Source organism: Mus caroli, unplaced genomic scaffold, assembly GCF_978045245.1.
Source record: "Mus caroli unplaced genomic scaffold, Mus_caroli_1 scaffold_16, whole genome shotgun sequence".
In the NCBI taxonomy this organism is placed as follows: domain Eukaryota; kingdom Metazoa; phylum Chordata; class Mammalia; order Rodentia; family Muridae; genus Mus; species Mus caroli.
The window spans coordinates 36,937,364-36,955,151 of NW_028227271.1; the positions used below are offsets into that span (position 1 = coordinate 36,937,364).

General features: G+C 47.7%; 1 protein-coding gene across 2 annotated transcripts in view; it reads left to right on the top strand.

The window, feature by feature from the left end:
* St3gal1 (ST3 beta-galactoside alpha-2,3-sialyltransferase 1) overlaps positions 1-17,788 on the top strand; it is a 72,910-nt gene that overhangs the window by 20,170 nt on the left and 34,952 nt on the right. For both annotated transcript variants that reach the window (XM_085831852.1, XM_021184044.2), the window contains exon 2: positions 39-166. The gene's annotated coding sequence lies outside the window, so the exon portion shown is untranslated. The remainder of the gene's footprint in view (positions 1-38; positions 167-17,788) is intronic.

A 17,788-nucleotide genomic window follows, 5' to 3' on the forward strand; every position in this document is an offset into this window, starting at 1 on the left:
AAACTAACTTGTACTTTCTCTGTGTTCTCCATTTTCAGGTTTGACTCGGCTGAGCTAGCAATGCCATCAAAGAGCAACTGGCACCTGTTAGATCTGTGAGCCAGAGCCGTGGGGCCGGGGAGTTGTATCTGTGAGCCAGGGGCAGACAGTGGCTCGGCTTCCTGAGGTAAGTGGATGTTTTTCCCCGTCTGAGGAAGATGTGCTGGCTTTTCCAGACTCTCCCACAAGGCTGTGCTGTGGGTTGCATTGAGGGGTGAGAAAAATACGCTGTTCTTTCCATCCTTTGGAAGTATGTTCATGGATCTCACAGGGGATGAGACATGTGCTGTTTTTCAGACTCTTCTGTGGGTTGAGTAGCAAAGCCAGGGGGTGTCGCCCTGTTTTCTTAGACTCTTTGTAGCATGGCCTTCCTGCCTGCCTGGTGGAGCAGCTTCCTCAGAGGGGAACCATTCTCCCTGTGGAGTTCAGAGCAGGCTTGTGATAGAGAACTTTGCAGTTCTCCTGGATATTGAGAAGAGACACCTGAATTGTGAAAGTTCTTCCCCATGACACGTGATTGTCAGTACAAGTACGACGACCCAGCCTGACATTGCTGCTCTGTAGACCAAGTGTTACATGCAGCCTCTGGGGACAAGCCTGATGAGACTCGCTTGCTTTGCGTCTTACACATCTAGATCTGAAGATGGGCTGGCTGTTGTCTACAGTCATCGTCCAGCTGTGTGCCTTGACGCCTTCCAGGGGAGAATGGTGTGGCAGGCACAAAGGAGTCCTGGGTATATGCATGATTGTGAAGACACGGTGGGTGGGGAATGGCTTCAGATATAGCAGTGGATGCTTGCTCACATCTGGGCAGGTCAGATAGATATAGAAGCTGGTAGGAGAGTTATGGCAGGAACTAGAGCTGAGCTATAACCCATAAACACACACACATACAGAGAGAGAGAGAGAGAGAGAGAGAGAGAGAGAGATCCACAGCCACACCTTAAAGGTTCCATAACTCCCCAAATGGGGTCGCCAGCTAGGAATCAATCATTCAAACATGTAAGACTATAAGATGAGGACATCTCACCTACAAACTTTAACAGTACGAAAGTGTTTGTTCCCATGGTTACAGGTCTCTAGCTCTGGCAATGGCCAGCTGCATTTTGTTGATGAACACCTCTCCCTTGCTCCCCATGACACGTGTGTATGATCCACATCACCCACAGACAATCTTATTTTTTTTTTTTAAAAAAAATATACCAACAATACCTAGCAATGCCTGAATATACATGCATGTGAAAACACAGTTCATGGCTTCTTGTCCTGAGTTCGGAGTGGGAGGAAGACTTGAGAACTTTCTTTTCGTGTCTTAAATCTACCTAGCTGAGCTGCATTAGCAAGGACGCCTTAATTTAAACACAGCTCTCTTCCCAACATCACTTGACAAATACTAGTTACTCCTGTGTGTCTGAAAGTGCTTTGAGTTATTGAATATATCTAGATGGTGACCCAGAGAGTTCATGTCCTAGCCTGGAGTGGCTGAGGGGAAGAAGGAAGTATGCATCAAAGTGGCAGGATAGTGGGCAAGGGCATCAGGGTATGGAGGTTTGCAACTGTGGGTGCACCTAAGGTCTGTTCAGGTGTCTGTGGGGAGCCCAACCCCACTGCTGATGGGTGAGAAACAGTTGGAGGGAAGAGAGAGGGACTGTTAGTCATGACTCATGATGGGCATGTTTCCTCCTTAGTAGGAACTGTGATCCTGTAGAGGGCTGGGACTGTCCCTGCCTCCACACATTCAGGCAGAGTCATGTGCATGGAAGCTCTCAGTGCTAAGTTATTTCCTCTAAAAACAACAGACTGTGTTATCAGCCAGACCAGAGACAGGCTGCAGGCGAGGCTCTCCGTAACTGAGATAAGAGGGCATGTTGGCGGCCCCCAGATACTGACCTCGGGGGAGAGGAGCTTGGGGAATTTTCATTGTAGATAGCGTTTGAGAAGAGTTGGGCAGTGTCAAGAGCAGGTGCCCCTTCCCTGGAAGAGGGGAGCCACAGCAAGGGAGAATCTTTGCATGTTCGCAAGGCTGTCAGGTAGTGAAGGATTAGCTGGTAAGGGCAATTTAATGAGTGAGCCTAGTGGAGAATGAGTAGGAAAAGGAGATAGCTATTGCGGCTGTCTGTACATCCCAAGCTCCGTTTCTTGGCAGGCACTCAGGGGTGCCTCCAGCCCTGGGGCTTTGTTCAGTGTGGAAGGTGAAAGGAGTCAGCAGGCCCCATACCTCTGGGATGCTGCTGTTAGCCCAGGCAGGGAAAAATAGAATCACCAGGCAGAGGCAGGCACAGGGTGTAGTTTTGGCTTTGTGGAGGCTGTGGCATGTGCGGTTTGGAGTTCTCTGTAAAGAAGTAATATATTGTCATAGATTTAAAATAAAATATAAGCCTTGATAAGTGGGGTGCTCTGGGGGCCAAGTACCTTTCTCCTGGGTGAGGGCCAGTCTCCAGAGATTTGCAGCTGAGGGATTATCTGGCTTTCTCTTCTGGGTATCTGGAGCTTTCAGGTGGGGAACTGGTCCTCTGCTAATGCCTGGACACACACTCAGAAGGGGACCATTTGGGAAGGACAGGAATATTCACAGTGGCATCTGGTAACATGGGTGTTCCTGGGTTTGTCTTCTGGCTGATGAAGATGGGTAGAAGTCTCTTGCTCCTTTCATGCTGCTGGGATGCTCAAAGACACAGTCTATACAATCTTTAGGCCAACTGTGGTGATTTAAGGGTGTCCTGGCCCCCAGATAATTCTATTGGCTGGCTTAGTCACCAGGGAGTGGCACTGTTTGAGAAGGAGTAGGTGGAACAACATGATGAACTAACCAGTACCCCAGAGCTCTTGACTCTAGCTGCATATGTAGCAGAAGATGGCCTAGTCGGCCATCACTGCAAAGAGAGGCCCATTGGACACGCAAACTTTATATGCCCCAGTACAGGGGAACTCCAGGGCCAAAAAGTGGGAATGGGTGGGTAGGAGAGTGGGGGGGGAGAGTATGGGGGACTTTTGGGATAGCATTGGAAATGTAATTGAGGAAAATACATAATAAAAATATATTTTAAAAAAAAGAATTAGGAGGTGTGACCTTGTTGAAAGATATATGTTGCTGGGGATTGGGCTTTGAGCTCTCTCTCTCTCTCTCTCTCTCTCTCTCGCTCACTCGCTCTCTCTCTGCATGTTGCCTTCAGATCAGGCTGTAAAGCTCTTGGCTACTGCTCCAGCACTATGCCTATCTGCTTCTTGCCATGATGATCATGAACTAACGCTTAAAAACTCTGATTAAGCCCTCAATTAGATGCTTTTCTTTCATAGGTTGGAGTTACCTTGGTCATGGTGTTTGTTCATAGCAGTAGAACAGTGACGAAGACACTGACCTAGAGATCCCACTTCAAGGCTGCATCCCAAGGACCAGCTGAACTACAGAAGGGCTGAGCTGAGTGTGGGTGGAGCATGTGGGAGTACCTTCAAAGGCTTGGCTAGAGCTCATTTCTTAGAGCACATGGCCAGACACTGTGGGAACTAGCTACCTACAAGCCAGGTGCACTCCACTTATCAAGAGCTTGCATTTTGTTTTAAATACGTGGCTTTGTATAATGTTTCCTTAGCAACAACTCCAAACCAATTGAGCCTTTTATGGAACAGAGGCACAGGGTGGTTTAGTAACCCACAGACAAATGGTTCTGAGATGGTCTTTAGAAGTTGCGGCGTGCTTCCAGAGCCTTGCCCACCAGCTCTATTGCCTTTTCAGGATCTCTGCTCCTAATTTTTTTTATTAGGTATTTTCCTCAATTACATTTCCAATGCTATCCAAAAAGTCCCCAATACACTCCCCCCCCCAACTCCCCTACCCACCCACTCCCACTTTTTGGCCCTGGCGTTCCCCTGTATTGGGGCATATAAAGTTTGCAAGTCCAATGGGCCTCTCTTTCCAGTGATGGCTGACTAGGCCATCTTTTGATACATATGCAGCTAGAGTCAAGAGCTCTGGGGTACTGGTTAGTTCATATTGTTGTTCCACCTATAGGGTTGCAGATCCCTTCAGCTCCTTGGGTACTTTCTCTAGCTCCTCCATTGGGGGCCCTGTGATCCATCTAATAGCTGACTGTGAGCATCCACTTCTGTGTTTGCTAGGCCCAATGCCTGAGAAAATAGCCTGAATGGCCAAGTTCAGGAGCAGGTTTAAGTGGGGTACAACTTAGAATGGAATCATTCATAATGGGTGCATGTAGAATTTTCCCTAGAGCACTGGAATGTTCCAGGTATTCGGTGCTAAGGGGAAAGTCCCGTTTGTGTATAGAAAACAGTGAATACTAGGGGCTGGTGATGTAGAGTTCTCTCTCCGGCTTGTATACCTTCAGCTGTGCTTGTTACAGCAGGCTCATTAATCCACATTCATGAGCACCTGTTCCATTGTTCCGATCCTGAGACTACAGCGGCTTTTAAAGGTCAGGACCAGGAGTGTTCCTGCACTTGAGACTGCTCACTGTCCAGCTTGTCGTGGGCTCTCTGCTATTACCTGCTTCTTCACTGTTGTACCGGATGTGATGCGCATCAGCCTCCCTTGGATCCAACAGGTCACTTCAATGGACAATGGATATTTTCTGTCAACCACGGCAGCCAGTCCTAGTGTCACAGGATGAGGGAGCATAACCACGGGCATGGAAATTTTGCAGGTGCTTTTAGAAGCCAACCGTACACAGAGTTCTTCACTGTTCACGTATGGCCAGCTTTTGGTCTGGCCACACCCAGCTGGTTGGAGGTATTTAGGCATTTACGAGTTCTGCAGATAATCTTGGTTTTAGGAGTAGTTTCTATCTGTATCCTTCCTCCTTCTAATGTTCATGCCTACGATTGCCCTGGTATAGAGTCTGAGTTCTGTGAGAGGAAGGGCAATCCTCAAAGTCTCCTCAGACTTCTCAGTCTCAGCTCTCCCAGTCTCACCCCTCCTGTGGGGCACAAAGCAGTCCATCTTCAGAACAGTGATTACTGTGGCACAGCAAATCACAATTCTGCTACTCACTGAGTTATCCTGACCTCAGTTTCCTTACCTGTGAAATGGACAGAATAGCTAATGATAGCCTAAATTAGTTGATATACAGAAACTTACTCAGAGTCCTTCTAGATGGATCACACTCTGGCGGACTATATGAAACAGAAGAGTCACCAGTACGTATTGATCCATTGATCCAAGCTCAACTCTTGCTCCAGAGGGAAGGAAAGTTTATTCTGAGCCAAATACAAGTGACCGTGGATCAGGAACACAGACTTGGGTTGCCCCAAATGAAGTATTTTTCCTGTTTACTGCTAACATGGACTCTATAGTCACAGAACAAAAGAATGTCATAGAACAATGCATATACTCAAAGCTTCAGTGGGGACATCAGGTGGGCAGGTTCCAGCAAAGGGGGCAGGCTATCCCTGCTGTAGATTTCAGAGGCACTCTGATGACGTGCTTAGCGTTTAACTTGGTGAAAGCTGGTCGTGTGTTAATACACACTCAGGGTCTCACTTGAAGATAGAATAATGTTAGGTCAGAGACAGGGATAGTTGATTACTAGTTATGAAGAAGACTTAAAAATAATCTGTTATGATGGTTTATGAGTCAGGGTCTTATATAGGCAAGCTGGCCTTGAACTGGCTATGTAGCTAAGGATAACCTTGAACTTCTGTTCTTCCTGCCTCTACTTCCCCAGTGCTGAGGTTACAGGTGGACAACACCATGCACCACTTCTACAGTGCTAGGGATTGAAGCCAGCATAGGCTAACAAAGCACCCGACCACTGAGCTACACCCCCAGCCTGGGGCTGTAATGTTTTCTCTCTGTCTACAACAGTTCAGCTACCCACAATTACTGAGCACTAGTCAATCTGCTAAATATTCAACATAGGCGTGGCATGTGTGTATGTGTGTGTGTGTGTGTACTTGACTCCACAACAAAAGGGTGGCTGTAGGGAGGGATAGAGTTATGATGTCATAGCTCTTATGACCACTCCAAAGGAAAGCCTGCTGCACCTCAGGGGCTTCATGCCCCTGTGGTTTGCGTATGTTCTTCCTTGCTGGAACAGCTCATTCCTTGCCTCATCATGAGTCAATTGTCATCTCTTCTTCAAAACTCATGCATGCACATGTCCTGTCTTCTGGGAATCACCCCTTTCCATTTCCATTTTTACCCCAGTCTTCAACCAAGCTGTCTCCCTTGACATCTCCTACCCAACCTCCCCACTGCATGTTATTGTCACCCTGGCCAGTCCTAAATAGCCCTGTGCTATTTAAAGAAGCAGGGCTGGTATTTCCTCTTTCCTTTGTGAGCCCCTGCCTGCACTAAGTGCTGCTTTTCCTTTCCAGCACTGAGGAAGGTGATGGACCAGGCAAGTCTAGGCATTCCCAATGCACTAGAAAATGTACTCCAACGCCAGGCTATTCCCCCACTGCTCTCAGAATCACAGGCTGGCCCACCGGCTCCATCAATAAACACAAAACTCAGAGTGCAGCTAGCTGAGTGGGTGGGGGTCAGACAGGACTCCTGGGGATCTGTTTTTCCTCTTCAGCCTCCTCAGGTCCCTGCCACCCTGGGACACCACCTCAGATCTAGTTTTAAGCCAATGGAAACCAAAGATCCTCTATCTGTGGCCTTGAGATGTTTTGACTTTGGGAACTTTTCCTCTTTCTAGATACTGGCCCAAATAGCTACTACTTACATTTCTACATGCCTCCACTTTATTAAGCAAACACACCCAAATAGTCTTCATCCCTTTCTGAAATCAATGGCTGGGTGAGGAGGAGGAAGGGGAAGGGGAGGGTAACAGAGCCAGCCTGCCTGAGATCCATTTGGCAAGCCTTTGTGTTACATCCCACAGCTCGTCCAAGAGGCTGTTCGGGGAAGACACGTCACTATGTTGCTCAATGGTTTTTGTGTAAACACTTTTTCTAAGCACTGAAATTACCCTCTGTGCTGAGAGTAATGGCGATCAGGAAAAAAGCAGGAAAGGGACCTTTAAGTTAAGGCTGGTGACGCAGACTTGCTTTTTCTTTTTGTCCATTAGAACAGAATCACCCTCCTGCACTTAGCAGTCTCTGCAGATGGGCAGTGTACTCAATAGGGCCTCTACGGGTCAGACTCTGTCTCTCCCCATCCCCCTTCAATCCTATGCTTGAGTCCCGGAGAGCCACTCTAAAAGTGTTCCCGGAATCACCTTGAAAAATCATTGCCCTGCATGGTGGTTGTGTAATATTCTAGCAAACAACAGTAGAACCTGGAAGTTTCCATCCCTCTATTGCTGCGTACTTGTGTGTCATGCACATCAATACATATGATCACCCTGGTTACTGTTACCAGCCCTGTGATGTTGTGAGCATTTCCCTTCGTTTGTACTATGTCCCGGGGATGCATTCCCAGGACGAGTGGAACTGCTTTCAGAATTTCTCCCACCTGTTTGCAATTGTGACCTTGCTGGGGAAGGAAGCCAGGAAGATTGGGAACAGAAGCTGGAAGATGATCCCAAGAGGCTGGGAGAGGGACAGGAAAAAAAAAAAAACCCAAGGAGATCCCACAGCATGGTGAGATCGTGTAACAGGCAAGTGGATCTTTTTTCTGCGGGGCTCAGTATCCAGGTCATGGAGGAACAGGAGCAAGGAGATGTCAAACAAAGAAGAGGCAGGGCATGGGGTCAAGGGAGTTTGTTTCTGATAGGGCGAGAACCCGTTCTCCAATCTTGCATTCCTCAGGGGCTAGCATGTGGGCGGGGCAGGATGTTTGCTAGCAGTTAATGAGCTACACTGGACTGTGACCCACTTCGGGTCATTTTGGGTTGTTGATAATCTACAGGATTATTGCAACAAGCGTGGCTCGTGGGTGCTTGCTCCAAATGTCTGCCGAGCATACGGGTCATTTGTACCTGGTGGTGGTACTTCAGGGCTCCAAGAAATTGAGAATGCCTATGGGCCATGAGAGGTGGAATGCCCACATCCCGATTGAGTTCAGGGGCTTCCAAGGTTCCAGCATCCGGTGAAATCCAGATAGCTTTAGCTCTTCTAAATGTCCTGAAGTCCAGAAGAACATCCTAGCATAAGCCACACTCCATCAGCTACCCATGGCTTAGATGTGAGAGTGAGCCAGAGAAGGGAGGGTCACACACACACACACACAGAGAGAGAGAGAGAGAGAGAGAGAGAGAGAGAGAGAGAGAGAGAGAGAGAGGCCTGGCAGCAGGAACCTTCTTGCACTTTCTAGGCACAGCACACTACCCCAGGGATGGGCTTGCATGTGGCAGGAAAGGCATCTTGGGGGAAATTCCTCATCCAGCTGCAATGTACACACCCAGCTGCTGAAGTGTTTCCTGTGCCTCACTTCCTTTTTCTATAAACTGGCATAACAAGACCTACATAGAGGATGATTGTAAGAGTTAACAAGTTAATAGTATAAAACTCCAAGGGGCAAGTAGATCAGAAAGGCTGCAGAACATGCATGTGTGCATGTATTTCTATACACACATTCACCGTGTATGCATGCATAGATATGCATGTACTTACTTCATTCATGTGATACATATATGTACATCCACAATGGCACTGGGTCATATGCACTGCATTTTACCATTGTGTTATGTGTATCATATGCATTTATAAATACATTAAATGTCCTGTGCACATACTAAAGCCATGTTAAACAAATCCCACTGGTCACTCCAGCAATTCACTTGCTTCTTATTTCTGAGACTTAGAGTATTTAGTAACCAGTTCCTCCTGCCTCTGTACCCAGATTGAGGGACACAGGGGGACAACCACCAGTATGTTCCGAGGTACAGAATGTACAGAATGTAATTGCAAAGGTGGGGTACACATGAGTGACCAGCTGCTAAGAGCCACCTGCTCTCCTCTGATTTCCTGAAGTCCCTCTTTAGAAGGGTGACAGCTGTGAGTTTGTCTCCTGCATTGTGCTGCTGTTTCTGCAGCACCTGGATACCTAGAAATCAATTCAGGAAACCCCAGGGCCAGCCCAGAGCCCACGGACTCTCAGCTAGGAACATTTTCCCCCAGGACTCTCTGCCTGAATGCCCAGAGTGTGAGCTGAACCAAGGTGCAAGTGTCTCTACCCATGAGACTCTTTAGGACTTGAAACCAATGTGGCCTTCCTGTTCTGACATAGCTGCACCTTGGGAGGAGGAAGGGAGTTCCCCGGACACCATTGCAGAGATCCTGAAGTGACAGTTGCCTGAAGACATACTATGAATGCCTGTGCTGGAATGCCTGCCCCCTATATTTATTCAAAAATTCAGCTAACAGTAGGCAGTTCTGACTTTTATAAACTCCAACATAATTCTGGTGCAGCTCCACACTCTCAGCCCCTAGGGCCCTTCCCGAGGACAGTCCCTTCAAGGACTTTTGTTTCCTTATCCCCAGATGCATCTCTGTCTCCATCATGAGAACCGGTTATGTTCTATCTAACCAGCTGCTATTTGCCTGTCAGATTCCCCCTGTAGATGCTAGATTCTACAAGTTCTGTCTCAGAAAATATGGCCCAGGCCCACTCCACCAATATCCCCTGCCCCTCTGTGGCCAGAGAGACATAGAAAACCATTCTCAGGTGGCCTATTCCTAGAAGCTTGAGAGCCAATGAGTTTCTCAAGGGCACCAAGTCTCTCCTGCCATAAACTTACTTAGTCCCCTGTGGCCCGTGTGGTCCCCTCTCTTAGTCCAAGAGGCCCCCAAAGCATCACTAGCTCACACTGCAGTGTTCTCTCTTTGCACAGGCTAGCCTCACTGCCCAGAAAGCCTACTCCTCTCCTTTCATCTAGCAAGTGATCCACTGGCTCTAACTAGATCACAGCAGGTCCTGCCCTCACTGAACTGGACTGTCCTGTCCTACTTGGGATCCTGGCTAGACAGGGCAGATGCATACTACAGCTTTTATGCATATTTCAGAGTAGGGTTACTGTGAAAGACAGTCCAGTAAATAGACTAGGTTTTGCTGGCCAGACCTCCTCTCCTGACTATTCAGTTCTGTCACGGTGGATTAGACGTAGCCACAGCAACACTGAGACAACTGGGTGTGGCTGTGTCTCAGTAACAGACACCTGCTTCACAAACATAGGTAGCAGGCTATAATTAGCTGGTGTGACCCAGTGTGCCCCTGCTTACTATTGATTTCTGTCCCCAGAAATCTAGGCTCTAGACTATGCTGCTGACAGCATGGCACTTTCAATGCCTTGAACAGGGATTACAGTCTGCTCCCCCAAGTTGAATGTGTGATGGCTCAATGAACCAGTGAATACTGACCTGTGGGTATCATGCCTAGTGACTACCAGCCTCATTAGTATAAAGGCTGTAGAGAGGATACTTGTGGCTCTGTATGCTTGTGGCATAAAGAGGGGAATCATTGTGGTTGTCTAGGCTTGGAGTTAAGCTAAAGCCCCTCCTCATATGCACTATTAAATCCTGCAAACATTCAAAGAGCTGCAGCAGGGGTTGGCCTAGTGACCCAAGCTAGCTGGTTAGGGACATTCGACTTTAGCTCTCAAGCCACCTATGTCTGGGAATGCTATACTCCTGGCAATAGCCCTGGATTCACAACTTCCCAGCCTTGCTCAGGGCCATTAGGATTGAAATCTCTGGGAAGTAGCTACGGGACTGGGATGGAGAGGTGCTAAAGCTCACAGAGACAAGCTAGTCCTGCCTGATGATTCACTCTGCAGCGCCTGTGTGTGCCACATGCTACAAAGGGCTCTGTACACATCCACTTATTTAGCTGCCATCCCAACTAGTCAGGCAAATGCCATAGTTTTTATCCTTTTTTTTTTTTCAGAGGGGAAACAGAGGCCCAGGAAAGTTGCTTGCATGAGGTCACACAGAACTGAGGGCAAGCTGGGATTTGTACCTGGCAGTCTGATATTGAGATCCTTGCTCATAGCAGCAAGTTGGTAGATGCTGGAAACTCCTCAAAGCCCCAAAAAACTCTCCCACTTTTGTGCCCATTCTACAGATGTGAATACTGCTGCCCAGTATTCACAATGAGAGAAACTTCATCTGCTTCAGGAATCTGTCCTCCAGACAGAAGTTCATGTTCAACTGCGGATAAACAGGCAAAAAAAAAAAAAAAAAAAAAATCTCACCTTTCTTTTTCTCTGCGGAGAGTGAAATAACTCACCCTTTGGTAAAACGCAGATGACAGACTATACATGCTCACCTGAGTGAACTTCACTGGGCCTCAAATCATCAACCCCAGGATCAAGACAATGCTAGTGGGATTCAGTGAGTCTTCTTACCTCTCTGACCTTCAGTTACCCTGGCTGTCCATTGGGGAGTCAGAGTCTGATTGCCTGGGTTGCTCAGAGAGCTGAGCTTATGTTGGGCAGCAGTACCGCAGTGGCTGAGCCCTGGCCCTCCACACACAAGGCTTCCTGTATCTCTTGCACTCTTCTGTGTAGTACTTTCAGCCCTCTGAGAACCAAGGGGACTTCACCCTCTGAACTAAACTCATGATTCCAAGTAAGAGCCCAGTGAGCTCTTAGCTCTGCAAGTTCTTAGTGTAGGAAACTCCTGTGGGCTATTTTTACCCAGAGTCCTGGCTGTGACCTCGTCTTTGCCGGTGATTGCAGGCCTTCAAGGTAGTTTCTGTTGCCTGAAAGCCAGCATTGTCTTTTCTGCCCCTATTTTGAATTGTATCTCGAAGAACTCACAGCCATTAACCCCCAGACCCTTGGAGATGCTTTGTAACAAGACAAAAGTCTGCGTAAAAAAGAAGCCATGGGCAGCTTGAACCAAACCTTGCAATCTGTCAGACTAAATGTGGAGGCTTCCTATGGGAATTCTGTGGCTCCAGATGGCTAGGGAGCCTTAACAGTCCTCGCCACCCCTCTCTACCTTCTCACCTCTTACTCTAGAACAACCTGCATGCCCTGGGTGAAAATGAACAGTTAACTGCGGTTGACGATCTGAGCTGTTCGCAGATACGTGTTACACAGTGATCAATGCCTTGTGCTAGGTCGGCCTTCCCATTCAAGGCCTTCTTTCCATGGCCAGGCACACTGTGAGGACCTCAGACTAGATGGGTATGTTTTTCAGTCCACCACTCAAAGCTGTATCAACTCCAAGAGCCCCATTTATCTTCCCTTCAAGTCCCTCAAGCTTGGTGGACTTCCAGAACATGCTCAGCTATGTGCTGGCTGCGAGCCATTTGCTTTACAAGTTGGCCTGAGGTTGTGTTCAAAGACCCACACATCAGATGCCAAGCTCCAAGAACAAGAAACCTGAACAGGAGGCCCTGATAATCACCTGCTCTTAGCTGGTTTATGGTCGTTGTCCATCTTTTCTTGCCCTGGCTATGACAAAGATCTAAGGGAAATGACTTCAAAGTAGGAAGAGCTTTGTAGTAAAGAAGGGGCCTATATGATCTGGGAGGCGCACAGTCTCCAGTGGGTTTGGGGTTGGAATTTGGAGACAACAGTTGGCCTGGTCTCCCTGATGCAGTGCAGCATCCTCCAGCCATGGTCACAAGGCAGCTTCAGTGATTGGGTTTTGATTTTTAAGCGTTGCTAGGAGCAGCACATCAGTCCTACGCTCAACTTCCTGGGGTGTCCTTCGATGCTCTGCACTGCATTGACTTCATGCTGACCCTCAGAAAATGGTTCCTAGGCTGCCTCTACCCTGACACTGTTTTCTAGAGATCTCAGGTCAAGATCCTGAGAATGGGGGGATTCCTCCACTCCCAGCCCGCTGCCCAGCACTGAACACCACCAGTTTTTAGTGTTTTAAATTAGTTAGACAGTTATATTTTCCAGTCGTAAAATTGCTGTGTGGTCACAGAAGGAAAATCTTGGAAATCTAAGAAAGCCGTGAGAGCTCAAAAACAAACAAACAAACAAAACAAAACAAAACAAATCAAAAACAAAAGATAGACACCCAGATTCCCATGGGCCTCCCCTTCTAGGGAATACCTGTCTGGCCCAGTGTTTAAGGCTCATTTATTCCCTGGAGTTCTGGTTCAGTACATTTTTTTTCAGTGTTTTCTGATTACACAGTACAGCAGATAATTCCGGTGGCCATTGGAAACTCCAAGTGTGCCCTGAGATGTGAGGATGCTTCACGCTGAACGCATAGCTCATCTGGTAGCATATTTGGACCAGTGACTTACCTGATAATTTCTTTGTTTTCAAACAGAATCTTACACATCCCAGGCTTGCCCCCAAATTGCCTGTGTAGTTGAGGCTAGCCTTCAAATCCTAATCCTCCTGCCTCCACCTCCTACGGCTCGCAGCCTGCACCATGCACCACCTCACCCTAGACTGATGATTTCCTTGCAGCAGCACGTGTTGAAGCGCTCTGGCAGGGTGCTCACAAAAATGACAAGATGATAAACATCTCTGCACACAAAGATGATGATACATTGAGCTTTTTTTTTCCTGGAACAAATTCTTAGGAGGTTTTCAGGATGGAAGGGACAGCCTTTTTCTAGGCTTGTTCTGCCTGGGTGACTGTTCTTTTCATGCCAGACAGAAGGCTGTGGTAGAGCAGACCTGGCGAGGACCAGGCCTCCTGGCAGGGGCTTGTGGATCTTTGTGCTGAGTAGGGACCAAACCCTAGGTGCTCCTGGCTCAGCAAGGGCAGAGAAGGCTGGCATCTAACTCAGTATCCTACACTGATGACTTGGCAGCTGTATGAATCCTTATGATCAGATCAAGTTTGTCTTAGGGCTAAGATGACTCAAAGCTCTTGGAAGGGCTGACCCAGCACATCTGTGCACAGAAGCTTCTATGCCAGGAAGGGGGCCACCTCCAGCTAAATACAAGTCCCAAAGAATAACTGCAAAACAGTACCAGTGGGAACCTACCTCTATGAACCCTGTCTCTGGTTCGATTCTTGCATTCTTCTTCAAGGGCCTTAGAGACATCAAACCTGTTGTGCATGCCTGCCTTCGTTTGCTCTCTGCTGCTCTTGGAATTTCACTTTGTGGTGGGGTTTATCCCTGCTGTGATTCTTCTCCACCTAGGACATCACTTGACCCAGTGCAAGGGTTCAGTCATCATGGATGAAAGGAGTGCAGACCGAATAAGTGAAGTTGTGTAGACTCCCACCCAGGTCACAAATGTGAAAGCTAGCATTAGCAGTCAGTTGGCCTTAGTCAGGGTTTCTATTGCTGCAGTGAAACACCATGACCAAAAAGCAAGTTGGGGAAGAAAAGGTTCCCATGGCTAACACTTTCAGATCATAGTCCAATCCATCATTGGAGATAGTCAGGACAGGAACTCAAGCAGGGCTGAAGCTAGAATCAGGAGCTGATGCAGAGGCCATGGAGGGATGCTGCTTACTAGCTTGCTCCCCATGGCTTGGTCAGCCTGCCTTCTTATAGAACCCAGAACTAACACCCCAGGAATGGCACCACCCACAATGGGCTGAGTTCTTCCCCATTGATCACTGAGAAAATGCCTTACAGCTCGATCTCCTGGAGGCATTTCTTTAACTGAGGCTCCTTTCTCTCTGATGACTCTAGCTTGTGTCAAGTTGAATTGACACGTAAAATGAGCCAGGACACAGTCCTTCAGCTACTTCAGTTTTTCCGTTCTAGAAGTGTGTCTCTATGGCTTCTCAGACACTATTACTGACAAAGGGTAGTTGCCAGGGACTTTCAGAAAGTCCCTGAAACTGACCAGATTCACTAGGCCCCTTTCCACCCAGGAATATATAAACTCTAAAGACTTCACATTTGACTCAGACCTTTGATGCCACTGACAGTCCCCTCCATTGTAACAAGAGGTCATGGAGACCAGGAAGGAGACAGGGATTTCCCCAAGATGGGGTCCGTGCAAGTTCCACCTAGTTCCTAAGCCTGCTTCTCTGCTATGTTATCATACCAGTTATTTCCTGAGTCCTGTCACTTTGATGCCATAGCAGATGATGCCATAGCAACACAGTCCCATGCTATCATGAATGATATCATAGCAGTACATTCCCATGACACTGTAAATTCTTTACAGATAGCCATTTTTCTTCTTTGAACATGTATGACAACCTCCAGGAGACTACTCAATAATTTGGGCAGCTCTGGGATTCTCCCAACTCTCTGGGAAATTGCTGGAGCATTTCACAAGCCTGTGTGAAACATGTCTTATAGTACTTCCAGACATTTCCTCAGCATGGCTAATGCCTGCCCCCATCTCATTGATATAAATGAAAGCACAGGAACGCATCACAGCCTGCACATGGCATCCCAATGCCTTCTCATTTCCACCAAACCGATTGGTGTCATAGGATGTCACCACCTGTCTTCCTTTGCCTTTCTCCAGTAGCTGAGAAAGGCTCTTTACCTTCTCCACCTTCCATCTGGTCCCAGCCTCCCTCCCACTCCAACCACTTCTTGCCCTTCACAAGTTACCTGGACAGATTAAATTCAACTGCTCTGTCCTGGCATAACAGGCCAAAGTCAGGTTTACAAGCCGGCCTCTAAAGTCTCATGTGCCTGAAATGAAAGTCGTTTCCACTACAGACAGGCTCTATAGTCTTAATCAGAGACCGCCATCTCTCTGAACTTCAGGTCTCTATCGGCAAGCTGGGGGTTAAAGGAGCAGGGAGAGTTTTCCTGGGAACTAAGAGGTACCTGACACATAATACAGATGAGCAGAGTCCAGTTCCTAGACTTGACTGGTTTTGCAGTCCCTCTTAGGCTTCTGGGCTGCTATGCATCAAAGCAGAGATGTATCTGTATTTACAGCTTAGACCTCCAAGGAGTCGCCAGCCTTCCTGGAGGAAAGTGTTGAGTGAAATGCTGAGTTAATTTGGCTGCTTTTATTCATGTCTCTCCCAACCTTAGAATTCTATAAGCAGGAAATTAATGGGAGGAAGGAGCTCCCAATAAGAGCTTTCCCAAGTTTTTTTCGTTTTTTTTGTTTTTTTTTTTTTTTTTGGTCTGGGTCTTGTTTCCATGCAAAAGGTCATAGGAGGCCTTGGTGGTGGCAGAGCTCTCAATGTGCCCTGATGTGCTGTCTTTCTGCTAGCCAGGGCATGGGTCCAGCAGAGGGAGCCTGATCCCTCCAGGAGGCAGTGGGAGGGATAGCCTCAAGCTGAGCATTCTGTGTGCCCCAGCGGATGATAGAGGGGTTAGGAAGGTGAGCAGGGACAAGATCGCAATGTTACATCTGTAGGGGTCAATACAGTGGATAGTATAGGTGTTATGTGTCTAGGAGAGATAAGAGAGGATCCCATCCTCCTTCCATGGAAGCCACCAGCCCCTCCATCCCCTTCCTCCATGAATGAACTGTTGTGAGACAGGCTTTTCCTGGGAACCACAGCATGCACAGCAGGGAACTATCAACAGACCCAAGTGTGGATACAACCAAAGTGTCTCAAAGTGTTTTATTGGAGTTACTGCAGGAATCTGGGTGAGGGGGTTACTTACAGGAAGAGAAATGTTTCAATGACAGTTCCATCATCAAAGCAGAATAGATGATAGCCATACAAGGCTGGGAAACAGGCACACACTGCACAGTCAGAGAGTATCCTTTCCTGGTGGCTCAGTTCCAGGCAGTTCTGCTAGCCTCTGCTTCTTCCATTGGGATAGCCTTGTCTAAGAGTGACCCAGTTTGGCTTTGCAGAGGCTTCTCTGGGTGGCTGTTTTGTTGGCTCTGTCATGCTTGGTACCTGGTGACATACCAGAGATGCAAGCTTGGGAGTTGGGTGGAGCCTGCCTGGACCCCACCTTGGGAGAATCCCTCCTTCGTGGTATCCATGGCCTCGTGTTACAATGGAGGAGACTGTCAGCCCCACCAAAGGTCTGAGTCAAAGATGAAGTCTTTAGTGTTTATATACTCCAGGGGACAGAAGGACCTAGAGAATCTGGCCAATTTCAAGGACTTCCTGAAGCTATTTTGAGTCCTTTACTTCCCATCTTACTGAGCTTCTATGAAGGAGGAATGGAATGTCCCGATCTCAGAGGAAACTGCTATACAGCAGGTACCCTGTTGGTCTATTTGAAGAACATAGGAAATTTTTATAGCTTGCAGAACACCTCCCCTCCCTTTGACCCTGTTCCAGAGATGTTCATGCAGCCAGGGGCTGTTTCGCCAATTTTTGTTGTCAACTGGAAAACCTAATATGGCTTTGTAGAGGCTATGTGGCTGGTTTCCCCACTGGCTTTGCCATGCTTTGTGACCCGGTAATACACCACAGAACCAGACTCGAAGAGCTAAGTGAAGCCTATATGGTCCCCATATGGGGACCTCTGTCTCCTTTCTGATCTCCAGGACCTCGTGTTGCAAGGGAGGAGACTGTGAGTTGGAAGGCACCAAAAGTCAGAGTCCAAGGTGAAGTGAGGCAACTTAGGATCATACGTGCCTGTCGGGATCAGCTCTACATCCAGGAGACCTGAATTCAGGAACTGGTACTGCTGCCCTCTCAGGGCTGTGTGATCCAAAGCAAGGAGCTTCCTTTCCTGCCTGTCAAGTTACAGGAAGTCACCTAACTATGGCTCATCTACAAAGGCTGGTGCATTAATCTATATGACATATCTGAAACTGTATTCACTAAGTAGTTAATGTTTTCTAGCAAAGAAAGTACCAAGCATGCAGTAAATCATTAGTAAGTATAAGAACCTATCGGCTGATAGATAAACCTGAAAAGTCCCATTCTACTCTTGGTTGAGGTTTTTGCAAGAATTTAAGATGCCAGACACCCTTATCCCCACAAACCTCATTCACTTGAACCCTGCCTCAACTTCCCGAGCCTTGCTCTTCTGTACGAGCAAATGTTGGATTGACAATAATTCACAAACAGTGTT